The 10,224-nt window shown below is 43.4% G+C and overlaps 1 long non-coding RNA gene and 1 pseudogene across 1 annotated transcript; both read right to left on the minus strand.

Annotated features, from left to right (window-relative positions):
* Positions 1–510: 510 nt before the first annotated feature.
* LOC128588794 (serine/threonine-protein kinase RIO2-like) lies at positions 511–2,190 on the minus strand (annotated as a pseudogene).
* Positions 2,191–6,161: 3,971 nt separating this feature from the next.
* LOC128587185 (uncharacterized) lies at positions 6,162–9,819 on the minus strand. Its single transcript, XR_008380547.1, has 3 exons — positions 9,469–9,819; positions 9,139–9,352; positions 6,162–6,226 (listed from the first exon to the last, which is right to left on the minus strand). It is a non-coding gene; the product is annotated as an uncharacterized LOC128587185 (long non-coding RNA).
* Between the last annotated feature and the right edge of the window lie 405 nt (positions 9,820–10,224).

The raw sequence follows: 10,224 nt of genomic DNA on the forward strand, positions 1-10,224 counted from the left end.
TGGAAGTTGCGGGCGGGTTTAGACCGATTGAACACACGCGACCACTTGCTGGTTTTCCACTGTTTTAGTCCTCCTCTTGGGGTCCAGAAGTCTCTCACTGACTCCCTGTATCCGCGCAGGGGTGATGATAGGCAGATCCCACCAGCCAGAGATGCCTAGAGTTCTATCTCCCCAGACTCACGGTGCCCAGATGCAAGAAAGCTGTTACTCGGCTGCCATCTTGCTCCACCTCCTTTCTTGTTTTTTTTTATGATGAAAAGTTATATATTTAGAATGAGCCACCTGGACTTGGTTTAAATGATCCCAATTTTGTTGGCAACATGCAGAGCATCATAATCAGAAGCCAGTGAAACATATGCCTTCTACTCACCATCATTTCATTTTTTTATAAATTAAATAGGGTTTATTCATCTTTCTTTTTTTTTTTTTTTTTAGGGTTTATTCATCTTTTTATATATTGGCCTTGATGCAAAAAGACTAAAAGTGGCTTGAAAGGTGAGAAGAGTAACTTTAAAGAAATATCAAAAATATATATTCTCCCCAAAAGCTAGGTGCTTCCAACTTGATTTAATACTTTGCATGTTTTCCCTTCATTGCTTGGTGAACACATTAGCTTCTGTTTTCTGTAATCACTGTCTGACTGCTCATTTTTGCTGTTTTGTCAACTGACGTTTCACCTTCTGTTTCACGAGTTCAGGAGGAATTGTTGAACAGCTCACAACACTGCCCATAGAAGAAGTAATACTCAGAGTTCTTGTTCTATTCCAATTAATGTCTCCCATAGGTTTTCTCATCTCTGAGAGGCCAGGATTCTTTACTCAGTGACACAAGGCAGTTAGATGAAAGCATTCGTCCACACACTCCTCAGAGCCAGCAGAGGCTTCTCCTTGATGTGTCTGACCACCTTGTCTCAGGTAATTTTCATTTCTGTTTTTCTCCTCAGAAAATTCAGGTATGGAATCTTTGTCAACAACCTGCCCTTTCATTTCTTCTAAAGCCTGGCTAAAGTCAGTCATTTTAAAATGGTGTGCACAAGCACTCTGCTCCTATGAACTGTCCTCCCTGATATGTTCCAGGTCTTCGAATGATCTGTAGCCACCCGACTGGTCAACACAGTTCTGTTTACTTTTATCTTTGGACCTACAAACCTCAGATTTTTCTGACACTTCTCCATCAGAAAATGAAAACTGAGGTACCTCTTCTATCACAGTGTCCCTCTCATCTGGGCCCACTGGCTGCAGCATGTGGTCACCAGCCTGTAGCTCCTTTGTGTAGCCTCTGGCAGAAACCTCCACATCAAGACAGCCTTCCATCCTGACATCACTAAAGGTTGGATAAAGCTCACTTTCATAGCCAAACACTTCATGAAGAAATCTCTGATGCACTTGGCATCTCTGTTGAAATACCCTTCAGCATTGGGATGAGAAGTTGAGATCATCTGTGGGAAATCGATCCATGGTGATATGATCATTTGCATCCAAAATGAGATTGAATTCATTGAAATCTCCGTGAATCAGCCCTTGATTCCCAAGTCTTACAATTAGTTCCATAGCTTCATCACAGACTGAAGCAGGATCTTCAACATGGTGTATCTGACATAGAGGATAACCATTTATGATCTCCATGACCACTGCATGGAGATTGTAATCAACTAGCTTTGGAACTGGAAATTTCCTCTCTTATAACACCTTCATAGAGGCAAATTCCTTCACCACAGAGAGAGGAGATAAATAAAGCTAAGACACATCATGCCTGTGTTTATGGTAATCACGCTTGTTTTTCAGATTTTGAAAGGAGGTTCTTCCTAGTCTGTGAAGCTTTAAAGCAAATTGCTGTCCTTCTTCATCTGCAACAATGTAAATATCTGATTCTTTGCCAACACCCATCTGGTTTCCAACAGACTCAACTACTTGTCTGGGAGAAAGTGTTTTCAAAGCCATAATCATAGCCTGCATTTGTCAACCGATAGCCCTGGACAGTCTTGGTACACTCCCAAGCTTTGAGTTTTTGTTTCACTAATTCTCTTAAAACTTTATTACAGCCGGCTATAGAGGCGATCAAACTGCAGGGAACTATCACATGGTTCTTCATGCCCATTTCAACCACAGTCAGAACCCTGAAGTCATCCTGACCACAACTTGGCCAGGATGCACCTTCCTGGTGCAACTTGGCCACATTCACCTTCCCCATGGCGGCAGCAGATGAAAGTCCAATTACAAAGTTTTATAACAGCATCAGTTTCCAAATAATAGATATATAATAAGCATATAATTTTTATACATGGTAATTAAATCAAACAAATTATCTTCTACTTGAAAAGGTAAGTGAGAAGAGAAAAACCTACTCCACAGAGAATTATTTTTATTTTATGCCACTTATTTTGTAATTTTGGAGAATATTATTCTTTTGTTTGAACTGAGTAGCACCAAAGAATCAAATGTGGCATCTTCTGGACATTCCGTATGACTGAGCCATAAGCCCAAAACAAGGTTGAGGAGAATGAAATAATAATATCCACCCACTACATGACCACAAAGCAACTCACTAGCAGCAGGATGGTCTGAGTGGCCCTCTTCTCTGGGGAGGATTTAGAGGAGAGTCTGGTGCTGTGAAGGTGCTGGGTGCTGGGATCGTCTCTGCTCCCTGAGCAGGAGGAGCACCACATAATCACTTGAGAGCAACATGATTCCTACAAAGGAGAAACTCCTGGATAATGACAGAGCAAAGAGAAGTCCCCTGATGATGGGATTCATGGGGGAAAGTGAGAAGTGTTTATCTTCAGTAGATTTGTCTGGTCAAATTATAAGTAGCTATGTTGAAGAAGATCATGCTATGATTAAAAGACAAGGTGCAGGACTACAAAAAGAATAAAACATGAGTGATGTAATCTGTGGATTTACGTTTAAATCTGGCCAACCAGGAGGTGCTGGGGCTGACAGTGATGGCCTGGAGCATGCTCAGGAGGCTGATGGTGCAGATGGAGAAGTCCTTGATCCCTCTGCTCAGGTAGAAAAATGCCTCGCATTTAAGGTCATTCTGAAAGTTCAATGACCGAAAGAGTTCTGGAGACCCCAATAATATCACAGTGAAGAACTTCACACACATGAACAAAGGCCAAGTGACACATGGTCAGGTCCCTGGGATTCACCCTGTGATCAGAGGAGGTATGAAGATGCAGAAGAGGAGGAGAAAGGTGTTGGCTGAGATTCCAATACCAGTTTGTAAAAATACGTAGTTTTTGATGGTAGCATAAATGAAAAATAAGTTCATTGTTGTACTAAAGGTGAAATAGTTGTATATCTGAAAATATCAACACATAATCAGTGTTCTTTTATACTGAAAATTATCACCACCATAGTGTTCTTTTCTCCCCATGATTAACTCTTCCTATGAGATAGAAATGATTAAAAATACAGCTGCACAGGGAAGGCTGGATGTGGCATGTACATTTTTATCCCACTTGCACAATGTATTTGATTTCATTAATGGAATTTTCAGTTCCAACAAAATAATTTTATATTTCTATAAATATCCAGTGTGTGATTGCATGAAATAGAAAAATTATTTTTTAAGTATTATTTGGGGTTAGGAACTTATGAAGTTTAAAACCAGCTGTTTTCAATTATGAAATAAAAAGGAATATAAAAAAATATAGCTTTTAGTTAAGGGATTCAAGTTTGAATACATTACAATGGAAATTAAGACCATAAATGGTATGTATATTTTGACACAAAATGTGTCATTTTAAAATTATTACCCACACGTGAAAATAGTCATGAAATAGAATTATCCTAATGTATCAATTTTTATTTTTCTATTTCAAATTAAAAATTTTTATTATCACAGATGTTTATTTCACTTGTTTAAATAAATATTCAATAACAAATTGTTTTAAAAATATACAGTTTTAGCATTACATAGGTATTTATTGATATGATGCCTCAGCATACAGGGTGTCTATAAAGTTTGTGTGCAATTACCACCAAACTTTATGGACACCCAATATAATGCCTCAGTGTATATACTCAGTGTATGCAGGCATGCACACACACACACACATATACACTGCATCACCACTATTTAAACCAAATACTAAATAAAATGTATATGCACATATATTAAATTCTTATATGCATATATACACAGATGTAATAAGTCCTCAGTTAATGTCATTGATACGTTCAAAGCAACTATGACTTCAAGCAAAATGATGTACTTACTTCGGAAAGCAATTTTACCATAGGTGAATTGAAAAAAAGTGCTAAATTTCTATGGAATAAAGAATGTCATTTTGCTTAAAGTTGCAGTTTCCAAGGACCTATCAGTGATAAGTGAGAACTGATGTGCATAAAACACCAGCACCTCCACTGTCACGCTGGTAAGACTCACCCACTGCGTCTGCTCCTAGAGTTCTTGTCCTTACTCTTTCAACAGCACTGCTTTACTGCTCTGCATTCCCTCTTCAATATGCAGCGCAACAATGTACTCAGCCCTACTATGAAACTAATTTATGGCTTTCACATAAAAGCTATAACCCAGTTAGAACCTAAGAATAGGGGGAAGGGGGAAAGGGAGGGGGATTGGTGGGATTACACCTGCGGTGCATCTTACAAGGGTATATGTGAAGCTTAGTAAATGTGGAATGTAAATTTCTTAGCACAATAACTAAGAAAATGCCAAGAAGGTTATGTTAACCAGTGTGATGAAAATGTGTCAAACGGTCTATGAAACTAGTATATGGTGCCCCATGATCACATTAATGTACACAGCTATGATTTAATAAAAAAAAATACATAAATAAATAAAAGAGAGTGGAAATGACTCAATAGCATTTATATGGCTGAGCAAAAGTCAATTTCACTCTAATGGTAAGAGAAACAACAAAACAAATTCCTGGAGAACAAATAATGTGAAGGTGAGTCTTTCTACCATCACATCTCCTGTAGTCACACCGTTTCTGTCCCCTCAAAATTTATGTTATAACCTTATCAATGGCTGGGTGTGGTGGCCATTGATAAGGTTATAACATAAAAAAACTAGTGATGCTATACTGTGGTCCAGCTGCCAAGGAGAAAGAATACTTCAGGGAAGGAGGCACAAGTTCATGGGGAAGTCAACCTGGGCCAGGGACAGGCCTCTTGTCTCAGCAGCATCAGAGACCACAGAAACCCATGATGTTGGGTCCCAGGGAAAAAGACCAATTATGTTAAGGGTTATCTTTCACTTCAACTGAGAAAAAGGCATGCTGCAGAGTAAAGTGCTTGCCTGTGCTTCCAGTCCGTGGCCAGTCCATTCCAGGCAATGACTGGTGGCCCCACATCCTGGTTCTTCCTGGACTTGTAACGGGGCTACCGCCACCAACACAGCCTGCGAAGTGGGCAGTGTGCAGGTGGCGAGGGTTGCCTGGCTGGTCGCTCTGGGGCAATTCTGTTGGATCTCCAGCAGAAGAGGGACCGAAGACAATTGCAGGTGGGCAGGGGCTCGGGACTTGGAGAGGGCTGTGGTGGGGCATGGCCCGCCAAGAACAGGGGGCTGGGAGGAGGCTGTGCAGGGGGGTGACCAGGCAGGAACAGGGGGCTGGGAGGGGAGTGGGGAGGGGGGTTACCAGGCAGGAACAGGGGGCTGGGAGGGGGCTGTGGAGGGGGGTGACCAGGCAGGAACAGAGGGCTAGGAGGAGGGTGGGGAGGAGGGTTACCAGGCAGGAACAGGGGGCTTGGAGGGGGCTGTGGAGGGGGGTGACCAGGCAGGAACAGGGGGCTGGGAGGGGGCTGTGGAGGGGGGTGACCAGGCAGGAACAGGGGGCTGGGAGGGGGCTGTGGAGGGAGGGCACCACGCAGGAACAAGGGGCTGGGAGGGGGCTGTGGAGGGAGGTGACCAGGCAGGAACAGGGGGCTGGGAGGGGGTTGTAAATGGAGATGACCAGGCAGGAACAGGGGGCTGGGAGGGGACTGTGGACGGAGGTGACCAGGCAAAAACAGGGGGCTGGGGAGGGACCGTGCAACAGTGAGTGTGGGCAGGGACCGGGGGCGAGAAAGGGGACACAAAGTGGCAGGGGCAGGCAGGGACCGTGTTCGAGAAGGGGTTGATGACCTAAATAGGTCCAGGGGGCACCAGAGGCGAGGAGGTGGCATGAGTGGGGTCAGGGGAACAAGCTGGGGATAGAGAGGGATGGGTGGGAGACGTGGGACGACTGAAGGGCAGCAGGAGCGGGAGAAACATTGCTTTGCTGAAACAAAGGAGATAAAAAGCCAGATGAAATGTTAGATCTACACAAGGCATCACAGAAAGATGAAGGAACATTCAATATATATGGATGAGTGAAATGTTAGTCTAAAACAGCTCCATTATATATCATTCCAACTACATGACATTCTGGAAACACAAAAATATAAAAACAGTGCAAATCTCAATAGTTGCCAGGGTTTGTGGACCAACAAAGGCTAAGGGGCCTTTGAGGGCAGGGAGGGGGCACCGCGTGAGGACACAGTGGGCAACAGGGCTTTGAAGGTGTCACAACTGACAGAAATGCCCAGTGGAAAGAGTGAACCTGAATGGAAATGATTAACTTTAGAGAATCAGATGTCAAGTTTTAGATTAATTGTAACAACTGTATCCCAGTAAGTGAAGATGTTATTGATCATTGCAAATAGGACATGGGGGAGAGAGGAAAGATTGATAAGGGAACATGGATCCATTTTTATGTCAACCCCAAACTCTTCTAGATGAGATGATGCCTTTATTAAAAATCATCATTTAGCACCATTCTTTCAGGCAGATATTTTCAGGGGTCGGGGCAGGACAGGGTCTCACTCTGCCTCCCTGGATTGAAAGCTAGAGTGTGGGTGGTGTCATCATAGCTCACTGCAACCTCAAAGTCCTGGGCTCCAGGGATGATCCTGCCTCAGCCTCCCAAAGGGCAAGAATGACAGGCCTCACCCACCAAGCATGGTCCAGTGAGATGTTTTTATGCCAATAGTCAATAACCAGGTAGTATCTAGACACGAGTTTCAATTATTCTCTGCCATCGAATGTGACCCAATCTTGACTTGAAAATGTATATTGAATTCTGTGGTTGCAGCAGCACTTATGACTTGGAAAATTAAAATATTGCCGCATGAAAAACACAGCTTACACTCTGTGTTTGTCTTACATCTGGGACACCAAGTAATACCCAATCACAATTCTAAATAACCTTCGTGGTCACAGTAAATTTTTCAGGTAGCCAAAACTGATGCAGTACAATGCTCTGCTCTTGGGGGGTGGCATGGGGGTCAGCGCTGTCAGCAAAGAACATGGTTAGTGCCTTCCCAATAGGGACGAGTGTAAGCATCTTCCAGACAGAAGTCCAGAGAGAACTAGTAAAATTGGATTCTGAGTTTGGACATCTGATCCCATTGTTTACTGAGTTCCAAGAAGAGCCATCTGATGAAAGCTGGGTTTCAGGGAGATCGTGGGGTTCAGGGAGCCTGTGTGGGCCAAGCCTTCATGGAGATGAGACCACACAGAAAGGCAGCAGAGCAGACAGACAGAGAGCAGGGCGCTGGTGGTGCAGAGTTAGGGACGGGGTCCAAGCCCATTGACAGGCACCTACACCTGAGAAGGTCATGAGGTCCCTCTGTCCTCAGTTCTCTGCACTGTCATATGACTATGGTAATAGGCTTATTTGTTGTTACGACATGAGGCGGCTGAAATGACTCAATCCAGGTGAATCGTGAGGAAGAGGACTGGTCCCTTAGTCGTCTTCCATGTTTCCTAAGTGGCAGGGGGAACAAACTGGACACCAGGTAGGGTGCTTGCACCACTGCAGGGCAGTGGGGGTGGAGGGTGATTTCTCATCCCTTCTGTGGGTATGATGCTCTGCAGCTGTCAGGGAATGTCTGGCATTATGACCTGTGATCCCCACATCAGGCCGTGGGTGGGCAGAGGAGGTGCTGTACCTCCTGTTTTCTACGGAGTGGTTGTGACATTGAGGGAAGCTAAGTGGCTTTTAGCATCACATCATGAATGAGTGATGGATCTGGCATGGGAAGTGTACATGGTTCCATGGGAGGCACAGATCTTTGATGACTGGGACTCTGCACCATATCCTGGACTCCTGATTCAAGAGCTCCCCTGACTCTCTTTCTCCAATATTCCTACCCATTGTTCAAGGGGAAACCAAGTTGATGCCCCGGAGGACATGCCTGGATTAGGAGGTTGCTCTAAACATGACACATCCTCTCTCCTCTACCTTACACATCTTCCGTCCCTAATGTGGCCCTGTTTCCTCTGAAGGAAATCCTCTGAGAGTCTTGGCCTTTCACATCTGTGGCCTTTCTCCCCAAGTACTGTAACGCTGCAAGCTGCCCCTCAGGTGACCACACTGAATGACCAGTGTCTGCTTGTCCCCCAAGTGTGCTCAGACTGTAGGACATTGTGAAAAGCTGCCTCATAATCTTTTCACAAACAATAACCCTTCCTACCACTCAAAAACCCAAGTAAGCAGGTAGGGAGAATTCACTGGAAGAGTAGCCATCTGGGCTGGTGCTTTGGTAGTTTATTGAGATAAACTAGTAGCCTCCTGTCTACTTATCTGACCAGCCTCAATAGAATTAAAGTCAATGCGTGTTTTGTTTTATATAGTGACACCAGGGAGCACACACTGAGATTTGTTGTTTTTTTAAATTTACATATGAACAGAAATGACATGCCAAAAGTTGACTGAACTCAGCACACATTTCAGGAAAAGACGTGTGAAACATAGAGTTTAACATGTGAAAACCCACAAAGTCATCTCCTGCTTTCTGGATTTCCTTCAAATTTTTAAAATGAATGGTTTTAGCAGGTACTCAGTTAAGTTAAAATGACATGGAAATAGATGTTCCCATATTTTCCAATTTAGGGGACATCTAATTGAGCAATGTTTGAGGATCACAGGATATAAGGAAAAAGCATCTATTTTTGAAAGGAGGAGATAAACTTTAGGGCAACCTGCCTGACAGGAGTATCAAATATAAATTGGGGAATCAAACAAAACCAGAAACACATTATAACCACCCATGGGAAAATGCAGAGGATAATTTTCTAATTAAAATATAGTGAGAAATACTCTAGTCACTGTGAAGGAGCAGAGCATCCCACAGGTCAGTATGAACATACCTTTGAATCGGCTCTTCAGGTTTCCCATGTTGAATGGCAAGTGGCAGCAGGAGGGGCCGAGATATATACTCTCACGTCACCACGGTGATGGGCGTCACAGAACCTTCCCAGTGAAGGCACAATCCACACTGTGAGGTCCAACTGCTGCTCTGCAGGCAAGTGGGCTTTCAGTGTGCAAAAGTGTCATCAAAGTTGAAGTAGTTTATCTGAAAAACTAAACCCCAATCTCCCACATTGTATTCTCTGTTTCTTGAGTCATAGCAGAGACACGGTGTACCCCCAAATACAGTCCACAGTGAGGATTTGAAATGAAAAAGATAAAAAACTGACCTATTGACAACAAGCAGAGGTTCCATTCTTGATTTGAAACACATCCCTGGACATTTCTACTGTTCCTGCAGCATCAAATATTTCTAGAATCAATAAGGCCATATTGTTCAGGATTAGATAAAATACAGTAGTTACAGATATTTAATTATAAAATGTCATAGTTAAGAATATACTTACCAAACCGCACTTTCATCATATTTACATGTATTACTGTGCCCTTAGTTCTAGCTCAAGCTCTGTGAATTCAAGGAGGAATTTCTCTTTCCAAGTGTATGTAAATAGCTGGGTGTTCATTGAGTAATTTAGTGGGGGTGAGAGGGGCCATATGTTCACCAGAGCATCTTCTGGAGAGTGAAAATTCTCAATGGATACATGCCTGTAGTCCCAGCTACTTTGTGGTTTTTCTTTTTTTTGGGGGGTTAAGTAGGGGACAGAGTCTCCCTTTGTCACTCACAGTAGAGTGCAGTGGTGTCATAGCTCACAGCAATGTAAACCTCTTGGGCTCAAGTGATTCTCTTGCCTCAATCTCCCAAGTAGCTGGGACTACAGGTGCCCTCCACAATGCCTGGCCGTTTGTAGAGAGGGCGTTTCACTCTGTCTCTGGCTGATCTTAAGCTCCTGAGGTCAGACAGTCCACTCACCTCATCCTCCTAGAGTGCTGAGATTACAGGCATGAGCCACAGCGTACAGGGCAAAACCTATTATTTTTAAAGCCTTTAAGTGCTGTACATTAAAATATTCTTACCTGAGGCTTTT

This window comes from Nycticebus coucang, chromosome 6 (genome assembly GCF_027406575.1).
Source record: "Nycticebus coucang isolate mNycCou1 chromosome 6, mNycCou1.pri, whole genome shotgun sequence".
NCBI classification, from domain to species: Eukaryota; Metazoa; Chordata; class Mammalia; order Primates; family Lorisidae; genus Nycticebus; species Nycticebus coucang.